General features: G+C 45.6%; 1 protein-coding gene across 3 annotated transcripts in view; it reads right to left on the bottom strand.

Annotated features, from left to right (window-relative positions):
• pdzd2 (PDZ domain containing 2) overlaps nt 1-22529 on the bottom strand; it is a 365301-nt gene that overhangs the window by 316923 nt on the left and 25849 nt on the right. Inside the window, exon 1 of one of the 3 annotated variants that reach the window (XM_067984901.1) lies at nt 16375-16453. The exons of the other annotated variants lie outside the window; for them this stretch is intronic. The gene's annotated coding sequence lies outside the window, so the exon portion shown is untranslated. Of the gene's footprint in view, nt 1-16374; nt 16454-22529 lie in introns of those variants that run through there. 3 annotated transcript variants of the gene reach the window in all.

The raw sequence follows: 22529 nt of genomic DNA, 5'->3' as shown, positions 1-22529 counted from the left end.
GAAAATAACTTGCTCTCTGATTTTTCCTGCCAAAGTGCATAACCTCACATTTTCCAATATTATATTGCATCTGCCAAATCTCCGCCCACTCACCCAGCCTGTCTATATCCCCTTGCAGGTTTTTTATGTCCTCCTCACTCTCTACTTTCCCTCCCATCTTTGTATCATCTGCAAATTTTGATATGTTGCACTCGGTCCCCTCCTCCAAATCGTTAATATAGATTGTAAAGAGTTGGGGACCCAGCACCGACCCCTGTGGAACACCACTGGTTACTGGTTGCCATTCCGAAAATGAACCATTTATCCCAACTCTCTGCTTCCTGTTCGATAACCAATCCTCCACCCATGCCAGAATATTACCCCCAATCCCGTGATTTTTTATCTTAAGTAATAATCTTTTATGTGGCACCTTGTCGAATGCCTTCTGGAAGTCTAAATACACTATGTCCACTGGTTCCCCTTTATCCACCCTATACGTTATATCCTCGAAGAACTCAAGCAAATTTGTCAGACATGACTTCCCCTTCATAAAGCCATGCTGACTTTGTCCTATTAAATTATGCTTATCTAAATGTTCCGTTACTGTCTCCTTAATAATAGACTCCAAAATTTTACCCACCACAGATGTTAAGCTAACTGGCCTATAATTTCCAGCCTTCTGCCTACTACCCTTTTTAAATAACGGTGTTACATTAGCAGTTTTCCAATCTGCCGGGACCTCTCCTGAGTCCAGGGAATTTTGGAAAACTATCACCAAAGCATTCACAATCCCTACTGCCACTTCCCTCAAGACCCTAGGATGGAAGCCATCAGGTCCAGGGGATTTATCCGCCTTGAGTCCCATTATTTTACTGAGTACCATCTCCTGAGTGATTTTAATCGTATTTAGCTCCTCCCCCCCGAGAGTCCCCTGTTTGTCCAGTGTTGGGATATTCTTAGTGTCCTCTACCGTAAAGACTGAAACAAAATATTTGTTCAGCATTTTTGCCATCTCCATGTTTCCCACCATTAATTTCCCGGTCTCATCCTCTAAGGGACCTATGTTTGCCTTAGCCACCCTTTTTCTTTTTATATAACTATAGAAACTCTTGCTATCTGTTTTTATATTTTTTGCTAATTTCTTTTCATAATCTAACTTCCCTTTCTTAATCAATCCTTTAGTTACTTTTTGCTGTCTTTTGAAGAATTCCCAATCTTCTATCCTCCCACTAAGTTTGGCTACCTTATATGTCCTTGTTTTTAGTCGGATACTATCCTTGATTTCTTTACTTAGCCACGGATGGCTGTCATTTCTTTTACACCCTTTTTTCCTCAGTGGAATATATTTATTTTGAAAGTTGTAAAATAACTCCCTAAATGAACACCACTGCTCATGTACCGTCTTACCCTTTAATCTATTTTCCCAGTCCACTTTAATCAATTCCGCTCTCATACCATCATAGTCTCCTTTATTCAAGCTCAGTACGCTTGTTTGAGAATCAACCTTCTCACCCTCTAATTGGATATGGAATTCAACCATGTTGTGGTCGCTCGTTCCAAGGGGATCCTTAACTAGGACATTATTAATTAATCCTGACTCATTACACAGGACCAGGTCCAAGGTTGCCTGCCCCCTTGTAGGATCAGTTACATACTGCTCAAGAAATCCATCCCTGATGCACTCAATGAACTCGTCCTCAAGGCTGCTCTGCCCAATTTGATTTGTCCAGTTAATATGATAATTAAAATCCCCCATAATTATGGCTGTTCCCTTATTACATGCCCCGACTATCTCCTGATTAATACTTCTTCCAGCAGAGTTGCAACTATTAGGAGGCCTATATACTACGCCCACTAATGTTTTTTTTCCCTTATTATTCCTTATCTCCACCCAAACTGTTTCATTATCTTGATGCTTTGTCCCAATATCATTTCTCTGTATTACAGTGATTCCTTCCTTTATTAACATAGCCACCCCACCTCCCCTTCCTTCCTGCCTGTCCTTCCTGATTGTTAAATACCCTGGCATATTTAATTCCCAGTCGTTGTCACCCTGCAGCCATGTTTCTGTAATGGCCACAAGATCATACCCATACGTAGTTATTTGTGCCGTTAACTCGTCCATTTTATTACGAATGCTACGTGCATTCAGATAAAGAACTTTCAAATCTGTTTTGTGACGCTTAGTTCCTGCTTTTTCCTTTTTTAACACTTTACCTATTACTCCATACCTTCTGTCCCTTCCTGTTACGCTTTCCTCTCTCTCCCTGCTCAGGTTCCCAACCCCCTGCCACTTTAGTTTAAACCCTCCCCAACAGCACTAGCAAACACTCCTCCTAGGACAGCGGTCCCGGCCCTGCCCAGGTGCAGACCATCCGGTTTGTACTGGTCCCACCTCCCCCAGAACCGTTTCCAGTGTCCCAGGAATTTGAATCCCTCCCCCTTGCACCATTCCTCTAGCCACGTATTCATTTGAAATATCCTCCTATTTCTACTCTGACTAGCACGTGGCACTGGCAGCAATCCTGAGATTACTACCTTTGAGGTCCTATTTTTTAATTTACCTCCTAACTCCCTATATTCTGCTTTTAGGACCTCATCCCCTTTTTTACCTATATCGTTGGTGCCTATGTGCACCACGACAGCTGGCTGTTCGCCCTCCCCCTCCAAAATGTTCTGTAGCCGCTCCGAGACATCCTTGATCCTTGCACCAGGGAGGCAACACACCATCCTGGAGTCTCGGTTGCGGCCGCAGAAACGCCTGTCTATTCCCCTTACAATTGAGTCCCCTATCACTATAGCTCTGCCACTCTTTTTCCTCCCAGCCTGTGCAGCAGAGCTACCCGTGGTGCCAGGAAGTTGGCTGCTGCTGCCTTCCCCTGATAAGTCATCCCCCCCAACAGCATCCAAAGTGGCATATCTGTTTGAGAGGGGGATGGCCACAGGGGACCCCTGCACTACCTGCCTGCATCTCTTACTCTTCCTGGTGGTCACCCATTCACTTCCTGCCTGTATACCCTTTACCTGCGGTGTGACCAACTCGCTAAACGTGCTATCCACGAGTTTCTCTGCATCTATTTTTAACTGGACTTCCTCCTTTTTCCTATTGAAGCAATTTTGCTATTAGTTTTGATGCTGACGCTAAGTTTCTCCCCTTCACAAATCTCTAATCTTCCCCGTACCTTTGTTATTGTATCCTCCTCCACTGCAAAGACCAAAGCAAAATATTCATTTAGCAATTCTGTCATAACCTTACCCTCCACCGTTGTAGCAAAAAGATAGATTGTGGCAATAGTTCTCAGGTGGTGGATGGAAGACCAGAGTGTCCTTCAAGGCTCCTTCCTTCAATCCCCTCTTCCCCAACTGACACTGGAATACACATCTCACTCATGGATTTAGTTGCCCATATACAGGATGAGTGGGTTCAGAGTAGGTGGATGCCAGAGAATCATAAGTCAATAAATTACAGCTTTAAGCAGACCAGCCTACTAGATTCTGATGTGGGGCATGTCAATGCATCTTTGGACCATTAATTAGGACAGTTTTCTAACATGTCAACAAATAAGTCCTTCCGGTAAAATGCAGTACTACAACAACAACTTGCATTTATATAGTGCCTTTAAAGTAATCAAACATCCCAAGGTGCTTTACAGGAGCGTTATCAAACAAAATTTGATACCGAGCCACATAAGGAGATATTAGTACAGGTGACCAACACTTGGTCAAAGATGTAGGTTTAAGGAGCCTCTTGAAGGAGGAGGGAGGGGTAGAGAGGCGGAGAGGTTTAGGGAGGGAGTTCCAGAGCTTAGGATCTAGGCAGCTGAAGGCACAGCCGCCAATGGTGGAACAATTAAAATCGGGGATGCGCAAGAGGCAAGAATTGGAGGAGCGCAGAGATCTCGGAGGGTTTAGGCAGTTACAAAGATAGGGAGGGGCAACGCCATGGAGGGACTTGGAAACAAGGATGAGTCCCGGACCGGGAGCCAATACAGGTCAGCAAGCACAGGGGTGATGGGTGAACAGGACTTGGTGCGAGTTAGGATATGGGCAGCAGAGTTTTGGATGAGCTCAAATTTATGGAGGGTGCAAGTTGGGAGGCCGGCCAGGAGAGCATTGGGCTAGTCAAATCTAGAGGTAACAAAGGCATGGATGAGAGTTTCAGCAGCAGATAAGCTGAGGCTGGGGTGGAGATGAACGATGTTACGGAGGTGGAAATTGGCGGTCTTGGTGATGGAGTGGATATGTGGTCGGAAGCTCATCTCAGGGTCATATAGGATGCCAAGGTTGCGAACGGTCTGGTTCAGCCTCAGACAGTGGCCAGGGAGCGGAATGGAGTCGGTGGCCAGGGAAAGGAGTTTGTGGCGGGAATCGAAGACAATGGCTTCGGTCTTCCTTATATTTAGTTGGAGGAAATATTTGCTCATCCAGCACTGGACAAGCAGTGTAACAAATCAGAGACAGTGGAGGGGGTCGAGGGACGTGGTGGTGAGGTAACCCATTAGTTCCTGAACCATGGGTTGGCGTTCTTGTTAGAGCTTAATCAGGGTGAACAAGTTAAGCTCACGTTAAATTGCAAGACAATTCTGGCACACAAATATAAATTTCACACCGAGCGACAGCAATAGAAATGTTCTCGTCACTGAACATTTTACATGCTTTTTCTCTTGAATGAAGATTGGTTTACCCTAGAGTTCTGTTATCTCCATATTGATCTTGCAAATTGTACTTCTTGGAATCCTGGAACTAAGCAATGTCTGCCCAATTTCCCTACCTTACAAACAAGACCTTCTGAGATGGAATCGTAGCAATTTGGAAGTGGGTGCACTGAAAATTGACTTCCTGTATTTCACTAATTTCAGGCTAGATTCTGTACCTGGCCTCAACAGACTTTTCGGTTGATGTTAAGAGACGATTCTTAACTCAGGGACTATTGTCATCAGTAATTAACATGCTACTAGTCTCGTGGAATCTGTCAACAAATTGTGCGTACAACTTCAAATGAAAGGCGTATTTTGGTGATCTTCAAAGGACAGTTGAGAAGACTGTTAAAAAAGCAGATCGGTTCCTGGGCTTTATTAATAGAAGCATAGAGCACAAAAGCAAAAAAGTTATGTTAAACCTTTATAAAACACTGGTTAGGCCTCAGTTGGAGTATTGTGTTAAATTCTGGGCACTGCACTTTAGGAAGGATGTCAAGGCCTTAGAGAAGGTGCAGAAGAGATATACTAAAATGGTACCAGGGATGAGGGATTTCAGTTATGTGAAGAGACTGGAGAAGCTGGGGCTGTTCTACTTAGAGCAGAGAAAGTTAAGAGGAGATCTGATAGAGGTGTTCGAAATCATGAATGGTTTTGATAGAGTAAATAAGGAGAAACGGTTTCCAGCGGCAGAAGGGTCGGTAACGGTAACCAGAGGACACAGATTTAAGGTGATTGGCAAAAGAACCAGAGGCCACATGAGGAAACATTTTTTTACGCAGAGATGTTATGATCTGGAATGGGCTGCCTGAAAGGATCGTGGAAGCAGATTCAATAATAACTTTCAAAAGGAATTGAATAAATACTTGAAAGGAAAAGAATTACAGGGCTATGGGAAAGAGCAGGGGAGTGGGATTAATTGGATAGCTTTTTCAAGGAGCCGGCACAGGCACAATGGGCCAAATGGCCTCCTTGTGTGCTGTAACATACTATGATACTATGATCTGAATCCCCTCACTTGTTAGATTCAGCAACCCTGCATAGGGGTAAATTTTAACCAGCGGGAACTCAGCGAGGGGGGTGAATACACGCATGGGAAACCCGGAAAAATTTTGCGTGCACTGTCTCGAGCAATCGCCACTCGATTGAAGGCCCTTAATCCCCCCCGTAGGATACAAACAGAGCAAAAGGTTTAGAGGGCACAGAATTCCTAAATTGCATTCAGGAGAACTTTTATAGCCAGTACATAGTAAGCCCAACAAGAGAGGGGGCAGTTGTGGATTTAGTTTTAGGGAATGAAAGGAGGCCAGGTGGAAGGAGTATCAGTGGGAGAGCATTTTGGTGGTAGTGATCATAATTCAGTTAGATTTAGCATAGTTATGGAAAAGGACAATGATAGAACAGGAGTTAAAGTTCTAAATTGGGGAAAGGCCAATTTTACTAAGCTGAGAAGTGATTTAGCAAGAGTGAACGGGAAACAGCTACTTGAAGGTAAATCAGTGTCAAAGTAGTGGGAGGCGTTCAAGGGGAAGATTCAAGGGGTTCAGAGTAAACATGTTCCCACAATCTGCTGCCAAATCTAGAGCCCCCTGGATGACAAGGAGCATACAGGGTAAGATAAGGCAAAAAAGGGAAGCTTATGTCAGACACCAAGAGCTCAATACTGTAGAAAGCCTAGAGGAGTATAGAAAGTGCAGAGGTGAAATTAAAAAGGAAATTAGGAAAGCAAAGAGAGGGCATGAAAAAATACTGGCAAGTAAAATTAAGGAAAACCCAAAAATGTTTTATGAATACATAAAGAGCAAGAGGATAACTAAGGAAAGAGTAGGACCTATTCGAGACCAAAAAGGTAACCTATGTGTGGAGGCGGAAAATGTGGGTATGGTTCTTAATGAATACTTTGCGCCTGTCTTCACAAAAAAGAGGGGGACGATGCAGAGATTGTAGTTATAGAGTCATAGAGTTATACAGCACGGATAGAGGCCCTTCGGCCCATCGTGTCCGCGCCGGCCATCAGCCCTGTCTACTCTAATCCCATATTCCAGCATTTGGTCCGTAGCCTTGTATGCTATGGCATTTCAAGTGCTCATCCAAATGCTTCTTGAATGTTGTGAGGGTTCCTGCCTCCACAACCCTTTCAGGCAGTGAGCTCCAGACTCCAACCACCCTCTGGGTAAAAAAGTTCTTTCTCAAATCCCCTCTAAACCTCCCGCCTTTTACCTTGAATCTATGTCCCCTTGTTATAGAACCCTCAACTAAGGGAAAAAGCTCCTTAGTATCCATCCTATCTGTGCCCCTCATAATTTTGTACACCTCAATCATGTCCCCCCTCAGCCTCCTCTGCTCCAAGGAAAACAAACCCAATCTTCCCAGTCTCTCTTCATAGCTGAAGCGCTCCAGCCCTGGTAACATCCTGGTGAATCTCCTCTGCACCCTCTCCAAAGCGATCACATCCTTCCTGTAGTGTGGCGACCAGAACTGCACACAGTACTCCAGCTGTGGCCTAACCAGTGTTTTATACAGCTCCATCATAACCTCCTTGCTCTTATATTCTATGCCTCGGCTAATAAAGGCAAGTATCCCATATGCCTTCTTTACCACCTTATCTACCTGTTCCGCCGCCTTCAGGGATCTGTGAACTTGCACACCAAGATCCCTCTGACCCTCTGTCTTGCCTAGGGTCCTCCCATTCATTGTGTATTCCCTTGCCTTGTTAGTCCCTCCAAAGTGCATCACCTCGCACTTTTCCGGGTTAAATTCCATTTGCCACTGTTCCGCCCATCTGACCAACCCATCTATATCGTCCTGCAGACTGAGGCTATCCTCCTCGCTATTTACCACCCTACCAATCTTTGTATCATCAGCGAACTTACTGATCATACCTTTTACATTCATATCCAAGTCATTAATGTAGACCACAAACAGCAAGGGACCCAGCACCGATCCCTGTGGTACTCCACTGGCCACAGGCTTCCAGTCACAAAAACAACCTTCGACCATCACCCTCTGCCTTCTGCCACTAAGCCAGTTTTGTATCCAAAGTGCCAAGGCACCCTGGATTCCATGGGCTCGTACCTTCTTGACCAGTCTCCTGTGGGGGACTTTATCGAAGGCCTTACTGAAATCCATGTATACCACATCCACTGCGTTACCCTCATCCACACGCCTAGTCACCCCCTCAAAAAATTCAATCAAATTAGTCAGACATGATCTTCCCTTGACAAAGCCATGTTGACTATCCCTGATTAATCCTTGCTTCTCCAAGTGGAGACTAATTTTGTCCTTCAGAATTTTTTCCAATAATTTTCCTACCACTGATGTTAGGCTCACTGGCCTGTAGTTCCCCGGTTTTTTCCTACTCCCCTTCTTGAATAATGGTATTACATTAGCGGTTCTCCAGTCCTCTGGCACATCCCCTGTGGCCAGAGAGGTTCTGAATATATGTGTTAGAGCCCCCGCAATCTCCTCCTTTGCCTCACACAGTAGCCTGGGATACATTTCGTCCGGGCCTGGGGATTTATCCATTTTTAGGCCTGCTAAAACCGCCAATACCTCCTCCCGCTCGATGTTAATATGTTCGAGTATATCACAGTCCCCCTGCCGTATTTCTATGTCTGCATCGTCCTTCTCCATAGTGAAAACAGATGCAAAAAATTCATTTAGAACCCCTCCTACATCTGCCGGCTCCACACACAGATTGCCATTTTTGTCCCTAATGGGCCCTATTTTTTCCCTAGTCATCCTCTTACCCTTAATATACTTATAAAACATCTTAGGATTTTCCTTTATTTTGCTCGCCAGTGTTATTTCATGGCCCCTCCTTGATCTCCTAATTTCTTTTTTAAGTATCCCCCTGCACTTTTTGTACTCCTCTAGGGCTTCCTCCGTCTTTAGCCTTTTGTATCTGCCAAAAGCCCTCCTTTTTTTCCTAATCCATTCTCGTATATCCCCTGACATCCAAGGTTCCCTGGAGTTCTTGGAACCACCCTTGACCTTTACGGGAACATGTTGCCATTGTATGGTCTCAATCTCCCTTCTGAAAGACTCCCATTGCTCCGATGCGGATTTTCCTACAAGCAGCTGATCCCAGTCCATTTTGGCCAGATCCTGCCTTATCCTATTAAAATCGGCCTTCCCCCAATTTAGAACCTTTATTTCCGGCCCCTCCCTGTCCTTTTCCATGACCACCTTAAATCTCACCAAATTATGGTCACTGTCACCAAAGTGCTCACCTACTAGCACTTCTTCCACTTGGCCGGACTCATTCCCTAGAATTAGGTCCAGTACCGCCCCCTCTCTTGTAGGACTTTCTACATGCTGGCTCAAAAAGCTCTCCTGGATGCACGTTAAGAATTTTGTACCCTCTAAGCCTTTTACACTCTGAGTATCCCAGTTAATATTGGGGAAGTTGAAATCCCCCACTATTATTACCCTATTATTTGCACAATTTTCTGAGATTTGCCTACATATCTGTTCCTCTATCTCCCCCTGACTGTTTGGGGGCCTATAGTACACTCCCATCAAAGTGCTTGCCCCCTTTTTGTTTTTAAGCTCCACCCATATGGCCTCATTAGAGGAACCTGCTAATATATCATCCCTCCTTATGGCAGTAATTGATTCTTTAATTAATATTGCGACCCCCCCTCCTCTTATACCTCCCCCTCTGACTCGCCTGAAGATTCTGTACCCCGGAATATTGAGCTGCCAGTCTTGCCCCTCCCTCAACCATGTCTCTGTGACAGCAACAATATCATACTCCCATGTGTTTATCAACACCTTCAGTTCATCCACCTTATTCGCAAGACTCCTTGCATTAAAATAGATGCCATCCAGCCTTGCCCTCACATATTTGCCCTGTCTTCCAAGCTGACTTGTTTTTTTCTCTATATTTGGCTGCACATCACCCCCTATTGTAGCTCCACTCTGTATCCCATCCCCCTGCCAAGTTAGTTTAAACCCCCCCCAACAGTGCTAGCAAACCTCCCCGCAAGGATATTTGTCCCGCTCTGGTTCAGATGCAACCCGTCCGACTTGTACAAGTTCCACTTTCCCAGAAGCAGGCCCAGTGATCCAGGAAACTGAAACCCTCCCTCCTGCACCAACTCTTTAGCCACGCATTCATCTGTTCTATCCTCCTATTTCTATACTCACTAGCCCGTGGCACTGGGAGTAATCCAGAGATTACAACCTTTGAGGTCCTGCTCTTTAATCTGCTACCTAGCTCCCTAAATTCTTGATGCAGGACCTCATCTCCCTTCCTACCTATGTCGTTGGTCCCAATGTGGACCACGACCTCTGCCTGCTCACCCTCCCCCTTGAGAATGCCCTGAAGCCGCTCAGTGACATCCATGACCCTGGCACCAGGGAGGCAACAAACCATCCTGGAGTCACGTTTACGGCCACAGAAACGCCTGTCTGTTCCCCTTACGATAGAATCCCCTACCACTATAGCTCTTCCACTCTTTTTCCTCCCAGCCTGTGCAGCAGAGCTACCCCTGGTGCCAGGAAGTTGGCTGCTGCTGCCTTCCCCTGATAAGTCATCCCCCTCAACAATATCCAAAGCGGTATATTTGTTTGAGAGGGGGACGGCCACAGGGGACCCCTGCACTGCCTGCCTGCTCTTCTTACTCTGCCTGGTGGTCACCCAATTACTTCCTGCCTGTACAACCTTTACCTGCGGTGTGACCACCTCACTAAACGTGCTATCCACGACGTTCTCAGCATCGCGAATGCTCCTTAATGAATCCATCCGCAGCTCCAGTGCCGCAATGCGGTTTGTCAGTAGCTGCAGCTGGATGCATTTCCCACACACATGGTCGTCAGGGACACCGGAAGGGTCCCTGATTTCCCACATAGAGCAGGAAGAGCATAACACGGGGCTGGGCTGTCCTGACATGACTTATGGAGGAGGAGTGTGAAATATTGGATGGGATAAACATAATGAGAGAGGAAGTATTAAGGGGTTTAGCATCTTTGAAAGTAGATAAATCGCCAGGCCCAGATGAAATGTATCCCAGTCTGTTAAGAGAAGCAAGGGAGGAAATAGCGGAAGCTCTGACCATCATTTTCTGATCCTCCCTGGCTACAGGCATGGTGCTGGAGGATTGGAGGCCTGCTAACGTTGTACCGTTGTTTAAAAAAGGAGAAAGAGATAGACCGAGTAATTATAGGCCAGTCAGTCTAACCTCGGTGTTGGGCAAATTATTTGAATCAATTCTGAGGGACAGCATAAATCTTCATTTAGAAAGTACAGTCAGCATGGATTTGTTAAGGGAAGGTTGTGTCTGACTAACTTCATTGAATTTTTTGAGCAGGTAACAAGGAGGGTCGACGAGGGTAACGCATTTGATGTAGTGCACATGGATTTTAGCAAGGCTTTTGACAAGGTCCCACATGGCAGACTGGTCAAAAAAGTAAAAGCCCATGGGATCCAAGGGAAAGAGGCTAGTTGGATCCAAAATTGGCTCAGTGGCAGGAAGCAAAGGGTAATGGTTGACAAGTGTTTTTGCGACTGGAAGGCTGTTTCCAGTGGGGTTCCGCAAGGCTCAGTACTAGGTCCCTTGCTTTTTGTGGTATATATTAATGATTTGGACTTGAATGTGGGGGGGCTTGATCAAGAAGTTTGCAGGTGATACAAAAATTGGCTGTATGGTTGATAGTGAGGAGGAAAGCTGTAGACTGCAGGAAGATATTAATGGACTTGTCAGGTGGGCAGAAAAGTGGCAATTTCAATTCAATCCAGAGAAGTGTGAGGTAATGCATTTGGGGAGGGCAAACAAGGCAAGGGAGTACACAATAAATGGGAGGATACTGAGAGGTGTAGAGGAAGAGAGGGACCTTGGAGTGCATGTCCACAGATCCCTGAAGGTAGCAGGACAGGTAGATAAGGTGGTTAAAAAGGCATTCGGGATATTTTCCTTTATTAGCTGAGGCATAGAATATAAGAGCAGGGAGGTTATGCTAGAAGTGTATAAAACACTAGTTAGACCACAGCTTGAATACTGCGTACAGTTCTGGTCACCACATTACAAGAAAGATGAGATTGCTCCAGAGAGGGTACAGAGGAGATTTACGAGGATGTTGCCAGGGCTGGATAATTTTAGCTACGAGAAAATATTGGATAGGCTGGGGTTGATTTTTTCGGAACAAAGGAGGCTGAGGGGAAATTTAATTGAGGTGCTGGAAAGTGGGATTAAGCTGGATAGCTCTTTTTCGGCCGGCACGGACACAATGGGCCAAATGGCTTCCTTCTGTGCTGTAACTTTCTATGATTAATGTAACTTCCGGGTTTCGCGTCTCCAAGCTGCACAGCGGGGGTACTGCGCAATCGAATGACGTGCTGGGAGCTGGAATATTTACAGGGACATTGCAACCATGGATTTTGAGGGAGAAACGAGGAATTTGAAGACATGGAGCATCAAAGGACGAAGCTTGCACCCAGGTTTACTGACTCTTCACTTGAGAAGCTGGTGTGAGGAGCAGGAGGGACATACTGTACCCGGACGATAGGAAGAAGCGCCCTGCCTCTGCCACCAAGAAGGCCTACTTGAGGTGGCAGAGGAGCTGAGCAGCAGGAGCACCATCGCAAGGACGTGGGTGCAATGCAGGAAGCGCTTTAATGACCTAACCACGTCAGGAAATGTGAGAACAATTACTGATTCACCTACATCCTGTGATGTACATTACCCCTTCTCACTCTGTCTTGCCAAGCCTACTCCATCACATCACTCCTCACATACACTTAAGTCTCATTATCAACTTATCTTCACTTTCCGTGCAATTCCTCACCTCCCCATTTGTGGACCCACCACTCCCAATCACCCCAATCCTGATGCAATGTCATGAATCTGTCTGATACTCACCCGCTGATGCATCTCTTTCATTGGCAGCCTCACCCTAGGCAATGCATCCATCGAGTGACTCTGTCACCCTCACTCAAGCACACGTCTGTTCTTTCTCCCCTTGTAGGAAAAGAGAGCGCAAAATGCATGGGAGAGGTGTAGGACCTGAGGGGGGTCACCACAAATAGTGCCCCTGACACAGCCGGAGGAGGAGGCCTTGTAGCTCAGCCACACGGTGGAATGCCAGGCCGTGGGAGATGCCAAGACTGGCACCCTGCAAATGTCCGGTGACAGAACTTTAACATCCTTCACACACATCATGAATTGATGTTGTCAATGTTTGACCTTTTGCAGACCTCGGTATGCTCATTGCAAACTAACTTCTGCGATGATTCTTAATATTGCTTTATGTTCTCTTCCAGAGCCTTCAAGGATTGATGAAGAGGCACACGACATGAACGAGGGCGATTCCTCAGAGGAGCTCATTCCTTCTGAGGCTGCACTGTCACATCACATCCAGCCATGCACCAGAGCAGATACTGGCACTTCAATGGGTCCTGTTAGGCAGATAGTTGTGTTGTCACCTGTTGATTCACCACTCACAAGTGAGCATGAATAGACACTGGTGGAAGGGGCAGCTGTGGAGAGTCCGTGTCGGGGGGACACGCTCTGCTCAGCAGGACTCTGATGCTGAACCCCGGGTGCCATCGTTGAAAATGGGAAAGACAGAGGTACAGCTGCACCTTTGCGAGGTACTGGAAGACGTGCCACGCACAGTCTCTACAATAGCGGAAAGGATGGAGGGGTCCATCTCCAGCATTAGTGGACTGGTGGTGCAGATAAATGTAGGAATGTCTGCGATGGAGAGAATGGCAGCCTCCATTGAGCTTCAAGCACGGCTCACAGATGAGTCCATTCAGGCTATGTCAACCGCCATGCAGACTCTCAATATGTCTGCCGCCTTAAATAGTCGGACAGATACTTTAGCCGTGGCCTTACAACGCATCACAGATGTGTTCCAACCTGTCGACTAACAGAGTGGTAGGAGTGATGTGGTCGTGGTCCTGGAGAGGGATGATGGCGAAAGGGGACATGGAAGTGGGGACTCGACTCAAAGCGCTCCCACGTCTCACCCGTTGCCCCCCCCCCCCCCCGCCCAACCAGTACCTGCAATGCTGTCATCTCTCCCGATGGCTGAGTCTGCCCCTGTACAGATGCAGGTGGAGCAATCTTTGGCAGGGCCCTCACGGGCTCCAAAACCCAGAGGTCTTAGGCTGAGAGCATCTCAGCAGTCAAGGCAGGAACCTGAGCGGCCTGCCACTACCTCTGCTAAAGTCACAGGGGATGCACCACGTAGAAGCAGTAGAAAGGGGAAGGCTAAGGTTTTGTAATCACCAAGGGTATGCACAACGGTGTCTGATGAGATGTCATGTTTTTCATTTATATTTGTTTTTTCTTACGTGCACATTAAATATTCTAATTTTCACCACCACTCTTGTCCATTCTTGAGTCCCTCTTGTGAAAGCCCCATTTTGTGTGCTTCATCATGAACACCAAGACTTGATGCCACCATTGGGCGTGTTTACAATGGGTGTATGTGTGATTGAAGGACTATTTTATACAAGCGGAGGGGGTGGGACAGGGGGGCTGGTGTTGGTGGTGGCGGCAGATGTAGCAGGTGGTCTGAGTAGTTCACTATCTTCAGTTTGTAGATCTCCTTAGGAGAACCTGTTAGATATGAGTGAATCCCAGGCATCCCGAGCAGCCATGTGAGCTGCTGCTCTGCCGATGGGTTGTCCATCTTCGTCCTCCTCCTCCTCCTCGTCTTCTTCAATGGCAGATGAGGATGCTTCATGAGCGCATGGGAGCGTGCTACATGTGGACGATGATGAATAGCTATAAGCTAACCTGGTGAAACTTGATAAAACCCTCTCTGCTAAGCGATGTTGTGCAACACACGACTATTATTCTGCACACCCTCACTGGCGAGTACTGAAGGGATCCTCCAGATCGATCCACGCACCTGAAGCGCATTTTGAGCATTCCTATGGCTTGTTCAATGACAGACTGTCGTACCGTTGCTGTGCCTCGTTGGTGGGGTTTCTCACCGGTGTCTTGGGCCTCATCTGCAGGGAGTATCCCTTGTCTCCAAGGAGCCAGCCCTGAAGTCTGTCTTGTGCGTGGAAGAGGTTCCGGGATGTTGGACTTGCGCAAAATGAAGGAATCGTGGCAGCTGCTGGGGAATTTGGCACACACCTGCAGAAACCTCTTCCGGTGGTTGCAAACCAGCTGCGCATTGATGGAATGATATCCCTTTCGGTTGATGAACAGTCTTGTCTCATGTGCAGATCCTCGGATTGCTATATGTGTGCAATCAATTTCACCCTGTACCCGTGGGAAGCCAACCAGGGAGTGGAAACCCACTGCCCTCTTAGTCTGGCTGATATCGTCGCCAGGGAAATTCACACAGTCGGATGCCCTGACAAACAAGCCATCCGTGACCTGTCATATACATTTATGTGCAGGTGGCTGAGACACCCTTGAGATGTCACCGGTGGTGCCCTGGAAGGGTCTGGAGATGAAGAAATTTTGGGCAGTGATGACTTTAACTGCGTTGGGCAATGCGTGGCCACCAGGCCCAGCCGGGAGCAGCTGTGCATGAAGGAGCCTGCAGACTCAATCTGACCACCTGGTGACTCAATCTGAGCCTCGGTAGGCACTGCTCCTCAGAGAGGTCCAAGAAGCTCAGCCTCTGCCTGTACACCCTCTCAAGTGGGTAGTGCCTCCTGCGACCTCGGCCTCTCTGTTGGTCCCCTCTCTGCTCTTCTGCAGGTCCTTGTGGCACACCTCTGTCTTGTGGAGCTGCAACTACCAGAACTGCACACCGTGCCTGCCATGGATGGTGATGTGCCTCCTCCTCAGATGTGCTGTTGAATAGATCCTGATGGTGTCAGATTGAGGGGGTCCAAAATGTAGATAAGTATGTCTGAACACAAGAATTCTGAGTGCGAACAAAGAAATCTCAGTCTAAACACAAAGAACTCCCAACCAAAGGTTTGTCTAAGAGAACTGATTGTCCTGCTGCAAAACTTCACCTTTTATTCACTGGTTTAAAGGTCCAGATGAGGGCCGGCTGCAACTCGCCTCCATTTCCATAGCGTGTTTCAGAGGCCACAGGAGACACGTTCAGGAAAAGTTAAAATGGTTTGTGTAGGTCAATACACAAAAAGTTAACAGCTTTAAATAGCTTAAATACCTCAGTTGACCATTTAAATATTGTAGCGGGACTTCCGGGTGTCAGAAGCATGTGCACACCCAAACGCTTCTGGGTCAAACCCGGAGGTAGGCGCACTGGAGCCGGGATGGGATCCCACTCTGAAAACAAAGGATTTTTACGACCCACCCAGCCCCAACCCACCCGTTCTTGGAAGTTAAAATTTACCCCATAGTATCTACAGTACTGAGCTCTCACTTTGGTGCTGTGGAAATTCATGAAATTCCTTATGAGCTTGTAAGCCTGTGCATGTGTAACATGAAATATCTCACATGCAAGCCTTAGTTTCACCATGTAGACTTAGCAAGATACAGATGCTGCTCATTGATCAGTCGTATCATATTGTTTCCTGATTATGTGGTGTTGCAAATTTCTGAAACAGGTAATGTTTCTCGACACAATTGTTTCCTACACTCGTTTTTTTTGTTGATAATGGTCTCTGCCACAGTTCACAGTATAACTACCGCTTCCTGGTGGTGTGGCATATTAGGTAACTACAACATAAACTCCTTTTTTTTAACCCCTGCAACAGTACATTAATGAGCTTATACATCAAACAAGTATAGAGTTCCACACCGCTTACCCTCTACTGTGCACTCCGCAACAGCATTAAATTAACGTATCCACATTGAGTACCTAGGATGGGTTCACAGGAATCTTGATTGCTGGATAACAGACTCTGCAGAATCTTAATCTGTACAGTTTGTAAAACGGACCCAGTTTTCATTTGACCCAGATGCATTAAGGAACGCTGTTATCTTCATATGACACTCAGACCCAGTAAATAAGGAAGAAAAAGTCAGACACCAGACACTGGAGTCAGCGGTTTACACCTAGGCGTGCTACATGTGGACGATGATGAATAGCTATAAGCTAACCTGGCGAAACTTGATAAAACATGTTCAAAATAGGATATGAAAATAAGTCTTGTGAATATGCACCTCAAGATAGGCAGGCAGTTACATGTTCACTGTGGGGAAAACCATTAAGTATTTTATTGGCTTCAGCTGCAGTCTCTAAAAGATAAGAGCACCGAATAATGAGGTAAATACAAGAACAGAAATGCACACAGGAAACCAACAGTGATCCTGTGAAAAGTTTATAAAATCAGACCCCATTAGTGTGCTCTTGTGCAGAAGTTCTATAAGTTTTGCTCATTTCAAATATTGGTTTTGTGTTTTTTTTCTCATTTCATATCATACAGTATTGTCAAAGCTGGATATTTTGTAATCATATGGGGGTTATCTCTCGGGAATTGCTTTTGATATATCAGGGCAAATTTTATAAATGCATGTTCCTGGCACAAACCCTTGACCACTGGGTTGGCAGATCAGGATATCCTGGATGCGTGCACTACAATTGTCCGCCTGTAATGGATGGAAAATTGTGGAGGCCATGTCCGCCATTTCCCAACATGCACTCTCAGCGAGTCAGGCTCAATGCCATCAACGTGCATTCACAACATTTACCCAATCATGTTTTTACTTCCATTGCTCTGGTTTGATCTATTTTGAATGTCATGAAAGTCTTTAACTATAAAATGAACAATTTTTTAAAAGACAGGTGCCCTAATTAAAGAATAAGAATATAAGGAATCTTACAACACCGGGTTATAGTCCAACAGTTTTATTTGTTGGACTATAACCTGGTGTTGTAAGATTCCTTACATTTGTACAGCCCAGTCCATCACCGGCATCTCCACATCAAAGAATAAGAAGTATAATCTCTGCCCTCCCTGGGGTCATGAAAAATAGACCTGTAGAATGGGATCAGCCCTTCAATGGCTAAAGATGACAACTCAGCACTAGCTCATTGTAACCTTAGTTCTACTCTCCCAACATTTTGCAGAAACTGGCATTTGCGGTGTTGAGACCAATTAAAGCACCACAACTGCTATTCGTGTTAATTTAGCACAGACCAGGTCTGTATGGCTTTTAGTGCTACATCAGACAGTGCCTTTACCCACTATACTATCAGAGCACAATCCTGCTGCTAAAATCACTAGGCAGTTGCTGAGCCGAATTCTACATTTATTATTAATGTTAGAGCTGTAAGCAATTTTGTGCAACTGTGGCACAACTTTCTTATTCCGTTCGATAGCACAACATGATCTAAAATGCTGAAAATACGCAGCGGGTTCAGTCAGAATCTGTGAAGGGAAGAGACAGGTTATGACATTGCTGGAGTGTATCCTTTATCAGGCTATTTCAGATTTCCACTATTTGCAGTTTCTCCTTTTATTTTTAGACTTGTAATTATGTGCAGCTCCACCAGGCTCTTTCCTGGAACATTGGGTAACCAAACCCTGAAGCTTGCTAAGCGTGGAGCCACTGGGGGAGATATTTGCTTTGGCCCGTTTTTGGGCTCGAAATGGTCAGCACGATTGCAGCATGTGCCAGAAGACAGAGGCTGAGGGCTTGTCCGAAATTAGGTCTCATCTGAATAACTCCTGCATGGTGTAGACACCTGTTAGGCCACTGAGGCAGCTCACCTGTTTCCTTTGGACAATTTGAGGCCCCTGGATAGGTCCTGGAAGGGCAAGGAGAGGCAAACGGGAGTGGGGTTGAGTGCAGATCAGCAGCGGCCCACAGTAATGCAATGCAGCCCCAAAAAATGGGCAAAATGAGGTGCAATTACACCCCCATTATTTTTTTAAAAAATGTTTCCCCAATTTCCTCCCCATAACTTGTGATGGTGCTCACTCAGCCGGATTAGAATCATAGAATCATAGAAAATTTATGGCACAGAAGGAGGCCATTCGGCCCATTGTGTCCGCGCCGGCTGAGAAACGAGCCACCCAGCCTAATCCCATTTGGTCCGTAGCCCTGCAGGTCACGGCTCTTCAGGTGCACATCCAGTTATTTTTTAAATGTGATGAGGGTTTCTGCCTCTACCACCCTCTCAGCTAGTGAGTTCCAGACCCCCACCACTCTCTGGGTGAAAAAGCTTTTCCTCATTTCCACTCTAATCCTTCACCAATCACTTTAAATCTATGCCCCCTGGTCATTGACCCCTCCGCTAAGGGAAATAGGTCCTTCGTATCCACTCTATCTAGGCCCCTCATAATTTTGTACACCTCAATCAAATCACCCCTCAGCCTCCTCTGTTCCAAGAAAAACAACCCCAGCCTATCCAATCTGTCATCACAGCTAAAATTCTCCAGTCCTGGAAACATCCTCGAATATCTCCTCTGCACCCTCTGTAGTGCAATCACATCTTTACTGTAATTTGGTGACCAGAACTCTGCACAGTACTCAAGCTGTGGCCTAACTAGTGTTTTATACAGTTCCAGCATAACATCCCTGCTCTTATATTCTATGCCTCGGCTAATAAAGGAAAGCATTCCATATGCCTTCTTAACCACCTTATCTACCTGTCCTGCTACCTTCAGGGATCTGTGGACATGCACTCCAAGGTCCCTCTCTTCCTCTACACCTTTCAGTATCCTCCCATATATTGTGTACTCCCATGCCTTGTTAGCTCTCCCCAAATGCATTACCTCACACTTCTCCAGATTGAACACTATTTGCCACTTTTCTGCCCATCTGACCAGTCCATTGATATCTTCCTGCAGTCTACAGCTTTCCTCCTCACTATCAACCACTTGGCGTATCTTTGTGTCATCCGCAAATTTCTTAATCATGCCCCCTACGTTTAAGTCCAAATCGTTAATGTATACCACAAAAAGCAAAGGACCCAGTACCGAGCCCTGTGGCACCCCACTGGAAACAGCCTTCCAGTCGCAAAAACACCTGTCAACCATTACCCTTTGCTTCCTGCCACTGAGCCAATTTTGGATCCTATTTGCCACATTCCCTTGGATCCCATGGGCCTTTACTTTTTTGACCAATCTGCCATGTGGGGCCTTGTCAAAAGCCGTGCTAAAATCCATGTAGACTACATCAATCATGCTACCCTCATCGATCCTCCTTGTCATCTCCTCGAAAAACTCAATCAAGTTAGTCAGACGTGACCTCCCCTTAACAAATCCATGCTGACTGTCCTTGATCAGTCTGTGCCTTTCTAAGTGATAGTTAATCCTGTCCCTCAGAATTGATTCCAATAATTTGCCCATCACCGAGGTTAGGCTGACTGGCCTGTAATTACTCGGTCTATCCTTCGCTCCCTTTTTAAACAACGGTACAACGTTAGCAGTCATCCAATCCTCCGGCACTACGCCTGTAGTTCAAAAGGTCTCTGCAGTGACTCAGGCAAGTGTCATTCTCCATTTGTGATCCTAAACAGTGGATGTTGGAAAGATATTTAACTTTGGAAAGGAGGACATCACAAAGGAACTCAATCATGTCCTCACTCAGTATAAGCACTTTTCAGCAGGATAGTGGCAAGGACAGGGAACCCGAGCTGTATTTTCCGCACCCTAAACAAGGGTGTACTGAGGACAGTTGTAGCGCCCTCCTCTTAATTCCAAAGCTGAGATCACTAACCCATCACATATCAGGGGCCAAGTCTGGGATCTTCCTGGTTTGTCTGAAGTCAACAGGGAATCTGGCCTCTGCTTTTCAACTATTTCTAAAATGTCTACCGAGAATAATGGATAGTTGGGAAAGGTTAAAAGGCAATATTTTTATTAGGGAGTCAGAACTGTGAGAATAAGTCAACTGGCAATAGGAATTTATTTTATGATGTAGAACCTAAGTAGCACATGTTACATATCGCTATCTATGTAGTATTATCACAGTCATCAAGCTTTGAGTCTAGGATGGTGCAGAAAAATAAAATAAAATCATAATAATGGTGCTTGACATGTAAATTGAAGACTGACCTCAGGATGCGAGGAACTCACAACTGTAGTAAGAGTATTTTCTGTGACATCACTAATAGCAACAACTTTACAAATGTGCACTTCCGGCAGGGAGCCTCTCCCACCGGGAGAGCATATCGGAACCAACACGCTTGCTCCGCACAATATTCCAGCTAATATAATGAACTGACAGAAAATCCTGGGGACTACACCCGTGGTTTCCTGATAAGCTTTCCTGGTGGGCAAGGCTCCCCATCAAGGAGTATGATTTTGTAAAATTGGCCTTCAAAATACAGAACAGATGTCGCATCCAGAAATACAAAGACACAATCCTGCCAGCTAGCTGCCTCTTTGTGCAATTAGGGGGGCAGGCAGACCATCTTCACAGAGCATGCTCTTCTAGGAACTCCACCAATAGATGAAGGTACTTTAAACTCTGACACTGAGCACTTTGAAACTGTGCACATTATGGTCTCCATAATGAGGCCTGTGTGGAGGTGGTAAAATGGTTTACATCTGTGCCTGGCTACATCCATTACGAGCTAGAAAGCAAAAAACCAGCAATGAAGCCACAGACCGCCCAAAATTTTCAGAGTTCAGGCATGCATAGGAATCTCTCTATACAGAAAAAGAGAAAGAAAATGATGCAGAACTGGCCCGAGGATTGATTATTGAATCTCCTTATTCAGCCCGTTAACCTGACCCCCATATATAGCTCACATTTGAAGACAGAGCGACTCTTTTAAGCTTGCTGTGAGTCAGAGTGTTTACTGGTATTTTACCATTTTCTCAAATTCTAGGAAATACGGTAACTTCTCCGAGATCAAAGCAGCCAGGTACTATAAAATTCCGTAACTATGCTGTCATCATACAAATATCCATTGCAATACAAGCCTAGACCTCCCAGGTCACCCACATAAAATAACAGTTTGCTTTGTCAGGGGAAAAAGAGAATTTTGTTTCAGCAAACCAGGCCAATGAAAGCAAATACTCTCAAAGAAGTGAAAAAAGTATTTTCACAAGGTGTGCTCTTCAGTGGGATGTGTGAATGTGACACTGTCCTTTTGTGCATAGGTTCCTGTTCTTTGAAGTCCGCAAAATATTTTGAACAGTGGCACACCTAGCTCCACCAATGGCTTCATAGGTACCTACAACACATGGACAGGACTATGTTTGTCTCTGTTAAATCATGTGTGCACCAGTTTATGGGGTGAAATGGATTTCTGCTGTGTGCATTCCATGCACATTTCCGTTTTACAAAAAATCATCTGAAACATGTTCCCCCAGAAATAGGAGAGAGCTTCATTGAAAGACTAGGATTAAGGCCGGGTGACATCATTTCAATGTACCCCCACGTTCCAGCATGCTTTACCTCCTTTATGCCCATATATGATGGGCATCCAAGGTTGTTAACAGTCAGCTGTATATGGGAGTCAGTTTAACGGACTGAACAAGGAGGTTCAATGATCAATCTTCAGGCCAGTTTTGTAGTTTTGCATTGCTTGGTTAGACCACACTTGGAGTACTGTGTGCACTCCTGGTCTCCATATTATAAAAAGGATATAGAGGCATTGGTGAAGGTGCAAAAAAGATTCACAAGGGTGATACCAAAACTGAGAGGATATAATTATCAGGAAAGGCTGAACAGGCTGGGGCTCTTTTCTCTAGAAAAGAGAAGGCTGAGGGGTGACTTGATAGAGGTCTTTAAGATAATGAAAGGATCTGATAGGGTAGACATAGGGAAAATGTTTCCACTTGTGGGGAGTCCAAAACTAAGGGTCATAAATATAAGATAGTCACTAATAAATCCAATAGGGAATTCAGAAGAAACATCTTTACCCAAAGAGTGGTAAGAATGTGGAACACATTACTAGGAGTAATTGAGGCAAAAAGCATAGGTGCATTTAAGGGGAAGCTAGATAAGCACATGAGGGAGAAAGTAATAGAAGGGTACGCTGATAGGGTTAGATGAAGAG

The sequence above is a fragment of the Heptranchias perlo genome, chromosome 1 (genome assembly GCF_035084215.1).
Source record: "Heptranchias perlo isolate sHepPer1 chromosome 1, sHepPer1.hap1, whole genome shotgun sequence".
NCBI lineage: Eukaryota > Metazoa > Chordata > Chondrichthyes > Hexanchiformes > Hexanchidae > Heptranchias > Heptranchias perlo.
The sequence above is the reverse complement of the archived record's forward strand: the minus strand, read 5'-3'. Positions and strand labels throughout refer to the sequence as shown.